Source organism: Halichoerus grypus, chromosome 14 (genome assembly GCF_964656455.1).
Source record: "Halichoerus grypus chromosome 14, mHalGry1.hap1.1, whole genome shotgun sequence".
Lineage (NCBI taxonomy): Eukaryota > Metazoa > Chordata > Mammalia > Carnivora > Phocidae > Halichoerus > Halichoerus grypus.
Window position 1 is genome coordinate 30,467,997 of NC_135725.1, and position 5,995 is coordinate 30,473,991.

Below are 5,995 nucleotides of genomic sequence, written 5' to 3' on the forward strand. Positions count from 1 at the left end.
ATAGCAGACCAAAGGAGCTGCCTAAGGCAGCAAGAGCCCATGATCTCTAAACTTCAGGACTCATGGAAGAACCAGTGCAAGATGACTGTCCCTACTTGTAAGAGAGAGGACTATAGGAGGCTCAACTCAGGAAATGAACGGTTTGAGGAATTGAGGACCTCTCAAGCTGAGTGTATGAGTCACCCTGCCCCAGTCAGGGGAATAGTAGATTCTTTTAGGAGACGATACTTCCAGCTCCTGCCAGAGAAGAAACAGGGTCCTCCCGAAAGCCTCTTCAGAAAAAGAATGAGGCGCTTTTTTCAATGGATTTTCCCCAATGAAAAAGACAAAGGTCAGAATGCTCTGCAGAAATGTAAGCCAATAACTGCCCAGAACCAAGGACCAGTCAAAAGCAAATCAATTATGGCCAGTGAGACTCCTGAGTCTCAGGCACTCATGACAGCTGTTGGACAGATTATAGAGGAGAAAATGGCAATTCACCATGGACTTCATGCCACAAAGTTAAACAAGCACAACCAGGAACTCCAAGCACCAGTATGTGGGTGTTTCCGCTACCACAGACTTCCCTTCTACCCAGAGCGAGGGAGAATAATAAATTATACAGCCCACAGTCACCAAGCCACCTCCAAGGACCAGAGTAGCTCTATCAGGGAAAGGAAGGTCAGACATCGGCGGTCCTTGAAAAGTGTAAGATTCAAGGATGAGCAGCTGGGCCTGAAGCACCTCCCATCCTCGCCTCCCAAGAAGACTTTGTCTCCAGTCAGTCCCTGCCAGTATGGGCCAAGGATGCCAGGTGTCCCAAGCCACCATCATCACTGCCCACGGCACTGTCTTCTTCAGGAAGGGATCTAGACTAGTCAACCATAAAATGCTTTTTTAGTCTTTCTTATTAGGAAAACATGTCTCCAAGAAAAAAATTAGTCCATGTGGAGAAAACTTTTTCTCTTTAGCACATCCAAATACTTAATATTTCCCAATATATATGTTTTCCTCCCATAAGAGGGTAGTATGGCTGTTTTTGTTTGTGCTATGCTTGGTATATGCTTTGGGTTCTAGAAGGGAGGGGCATGGAGGGTGTTTGGCAGTGGGCAGTGTAGGCTTGCTCCTTATCCTGAATCTTTTCATTGTTTTCATGATACTGTCATTATACAAACAAAAGCTACTCTAAAAAGATGAGAAATACCTATGAAGACCTTACTCCAAGATCTGGTTTGACTTGTCTTTTTCCTGCTTTCACTCTACTTTGAACTTTATACAGCTGTAGGGGATAAGTTTACAGAGGCATCACAGGGCTGGACATTCCCACTCTGGCTCCAGGAAGTGTCAGAACCAAGTGGGTCGAAGTTTGGAAGAGAGTACTGGGCCTTAAGTTCAAAAGCAAAAGAAATCTTGTCCCAGATCTCTTGGTGAAGAATAGATGACACTTGCCCTTGAGAATCCCTTCTTTCTCTGATGAAGAGGTGAAGGCCCTATGAAACCCTCTTAGCTTAGCTTTAATGAAATGTAGTGTCACCCTCTTCCACCTCTGCCTTTCCTACACTTTCAGTGATGAGGATGGCACTTCCAGCTGTGTGTGTGTGTAAGTGGGGAACAGCAGGGAGGTTGCTGAGGGTTGTGTTCACCTCTACCTAAATGAATATTCAAGGGTCACATACTTTCCCTTTATGTTAACCCCAGAGAAGGAGTTCTGAATTAATGGAACAGGAGTGTACCTGTGTGTAGTAACTATCTGATGGTTGAACACTTGAACTTAGAATGGGATGTGGGAGAAAAATTGAAAGGATGGATCCAAAGAAGAAGGCAAATTGACACATGGTGCCCATAAATGTGCAGTGAATGAAGAGCCCCCTGATATCCTATCTACAGGCCTGGAGGAAAGAAAAAGTTAAGGGCCCAGTGGTTCATCATACCCTGTGAGGGTCTCCACCCTTCTCTGCTCTAAGATCACAGACCTAGGAAGGCCACCTTTATGTCCAAAACAGATGGCCCAACTTGTAAAAGTAAAGCAAATCAGGGAAGGTTAATCTCTTAATAATATATTTCATAAGCTTACACATTATCACCTCTTGAATTCTAGAATGGATGACTTAATAATAGGTGGGAAGGCTAGGTAACTAGGGAAACTTGGGATGTGCCCCCCAGTCTATTGACCTTTAAGCTTTGTGCAGTGGCAGTTTCATAGCTCATGAGGTTTATCTGAGGCACGATTATTGCTAATTGAAAACTTTTCCCAGTCTATTGACTTTTACTTAAACACATGGCCCAAGGACTGCTCCTCAAGGAGTGGTGGGGACTTAAAAGGCCCAGAAACTGGCCTGAAATCATGTCTGGCTCCCAGTTCTTGCTTACTCCAGAGCCCAACAGATGAAGCCATCAGGCAGGATTTATCAAAGGGGGTTGGGGAGAGCATGGAAGTGACCTGTTCAAAATGGGAGGTGCAGTCCAGGAGTTTTCTACTGTTCTCTCCACTTCTAGCACAGTCTTCCTCCTCCTCTGGCCTCTATCCACATGGGAGAGCAGGGAGCTGAGCAACTTCTCTAGAGTTATTCTGTGCTTTGTGCCACACATGGTACACAGTGCACATAGCTGCAGAGGGCATCATTCCCAGGATAGAGAGTCTTGCTCCAGGAGATGCCTGATCCAGAGGGTCCCTATCTCCCATGCCTGTCAGGATGCCCAACATTTGGGACTGGGACTGGGACTGGGACACTGCTTGTGTCACTGGTTTCTCCCTGGAACCAGGTCTTGCCTTTGGGTCCCAATTCCTGAGGCAGTCTCCAGAGTGGGTCCAGCAGTGAAAATGGAGCCAAGACCTGTGGGAAGGGATTGGGACCCAACACAGAGAGTATCCTGAGGCCCTTGGGAGCTCAGGAGAGGGTGGCATGGAGTGGGGACCTTGAGCCTGGCTGCTGCTAGGTCCTCTAGGGACACTGAGAGGTGAGTTCTGGGACTGGAGTATGGGCTAGATGTGGACCCCGTGGCCCCTGCCAGAAGAAGTGCCACAGACAGGGATGCTGATCAAGTGCCTTTGCCCTTCTGCTGCTCAGATTTCCATAGGTGCAGTAAAGCCAGAAATAAAGACACACACAGAGACCCTTCACACAGAGACAACACATAGACCTTACAGAGATAACTCTCAACAGAGATCTCTCACACAGACACCTTCCACAGTGCCTACCTACCACACTGCCCCACAGAGACCTTACACTGAGACCTCACATATGAACCTCATGTTGCCCCACAGATCCTCAGAGAGAAAGCTAGCACAGATTTCAGAGCTTTTCCGGAGACCTGACAGCAAATCTTCCAGAGACTTCCCAAAGGTACTTTCCATACAAACCTCTCATGGAAACCAACACTCAGAGACCTCACATAGAAACCTCACAGAGAGGCTTCATCTACAGACAGTACACAGAGATCTTCCACTGACTCATAGAGACTTCACATTGAGACCTTACCCAGATACCCCACAGAGACTGACACAAAAGACCTCACAGAGACCTCACATCCATTTTTCAGGATCCCAAGCAAGCACCCATTGACAAGTCCTTCTTGGTGAATATGAAACCACTTAGCAAACTGGCAACACAAGAGGGATTGTCAGTTGTGCCCTCTTGAGAGCCTTAAAACACTCAGACATTGTCAGCATTGCACTAAATGGGGTTCTATGCTTGGGGAAATGCTTGGGAATTTTTGTTCTTTTGTCATATTATTGCATCTGAATGAAAAATTACCCATTCTACATGTAGATTTGCAAAATTAATTTCTACAGGTGTTCATTAATTTGAGAATCACAAATTTTGAACACAACTAAAACAGCCAGTCTCCAAATGAGAGAAAATATCTTATTTGTCCAGTTTTAGTTATTATCCAGCTAAATGGTGTCACTGTCATTTTTTTTTTTTATTCTCTTGGGGACAAGGCCTGAAGTAGAAATGGCTTATTTACTTTGGAAATGTAATAAAGGCCTGCAACAAATGAACTCTAGAAATGAAATAAACCAGAAAAGAGGCATCTGGACTCACACTTGCCTCCCAGAAGTCTAACTCGCACATTATTTTCAACTTAACAGTTTGTGGGGTTTTATTTTTTAACAAGCTAACAATTGTGAGGATTTTTCACAAATAAGTCAAATTCCTGGTAATATTCCTATTATATCATCTGGCAAAATTATATTTCTGAATATTATTTTATTCCTTCAAATGTAATACCCTTATATGATATTATTATACATGTCTTTAGGAGATGACACGGTCCTAATGTTCAGTTAACATAGTTAAAAGGACAAGCTATTAAGGATTTATTTTTAATTCTATGAAACGCACATTTTCTAAGATAGGCAGTCAAGATCCACTTTATGTTATTACAGGGTTAAAAAAGAACACATTGCTTAAAATGAATTTGAAATATTATAAAATATATGTATTTTTGAGATATACAAATGGCCTAATAAAATTACTGAGAAAGGGATATATTAACATCTGAATTGATTTAGTCATTTAATCAAAATTTGTATTACAATTAATAATGAAAAGTGTCACTTATTATATATCCAGCACTTTCCAAAGGGTGCATTACAATGAGATTGCCTATTTCTCACTGCTCATATGCAGCCTATTGTCCTTGCCTTGATAAAGTTTCAATGACCACTGTCAAACATGTATCACTGGTTAAGTCTGTCAGACTTCACATTGGGATGATGATATCATAGTTCTTTAAGAGGAGCAGGGCTGACACAAGAGCTCTTTGACTTATTTCACCAAGAAATTAACTTTTTCTTTATAATTAAACAATCTATAACTATTAAATTTTCAACTTTATTCCTTTATGATATCATTGTATCATAAAATGATGGAATATGGTCATGGATGTCATCTAATATTCCATCAGATCATTTTTTATAGTACAAATTATGAAGATAAATTTATTGATCAGAACAAAGTGAGTTCAATTAGGAAAAGTTTATACAGGAAAATATCTTTTTCAAATTGACTATTTTAACAGTGTTAAAATAAGTGATTATTCTTTAGTCTTTTGAATTAAAGTTGCTCAGGGTGGCCAGAAAGTCTGGAAACATAGGAAATGTCCATAATAAGTAGTTTATTGCTATAACATGTTGAATGTGTTGTTCTTCACTAGTAATTCACAGTTCAGTAAGCTGTGCTAAATTACAATGAACAACATGCATTAAAGAAACATTTGCATCAATCATTACACATTCATCTGTCATAGGTTGTTTTAGATTTGTGAATTTTCATGGAATAAACTTGCACATTTTCCTAAGAATAAGAAATCATGGGGGATCAATCTATTTAAAATATATTAGTTTTTCCAAACTCTATGGCCATCTTTTTAGTAAGATTCATCTATCTTAAAATTTTTTAAAAGTTTTACCATTTACATATTTCCAAAAGAAATGGATATCAAAAATTAGAGAAAACAAAAACAGATCCCTTTTGTAGTCAAAAAGTTTTACATCAAAACATTTTGCTGAAAATGAAGTGATTCTTAATCTACAGATGAAATACTTTTTACATGATACTTAAGATATATTATAAATTTGGATTTAAAATAAATTTTTATTTAAAACTGGCCTCATGCTGATTTCAATAAATCAGGCACTCTAGAACACAATGTGCAGGGGCAGCAATTAGGTGATGACTTCTTAATACTTCAAGGAATAAAATCTTTTCCAAAGTAGTCTTTCTACAATGTTAACCCCTAACAGCGATTCCTCTTGATAGATTATATTTTTTAGTTTCATACATTTTATAACGAACTACCATAGAGATACATTTCTGGAAGTGTTCCCAAATATATACAGCTACTATGTTGTGCTCACACCACAAGCACAATAGGGAACATCCAGATCTGGATGATCCAGGGGTTTCATAACTGCCGCCTTTTATTTGAGGCCGATTCATAATCATTTCTGGCACAAAATTGGTCTTTCATTGGGTCCCTGGCCACGTGAACTGCTGCATTTCCCAAACAG

General features: G+C 40.5%; 1 pseudogene; it reads left to right on the forward strand.

Moving 5' to 3' along the window:
• The first annotated feature begins 2,156 nt into the window (after positions 1–2,156).
• Positions 2,157–2,284, forward strand: LOC118550620 (U4 spliceosomal RNA; annotated as a pseudogene).
• Positions 2,285–5,995: the final 3,711 nt, after the last annotated feature.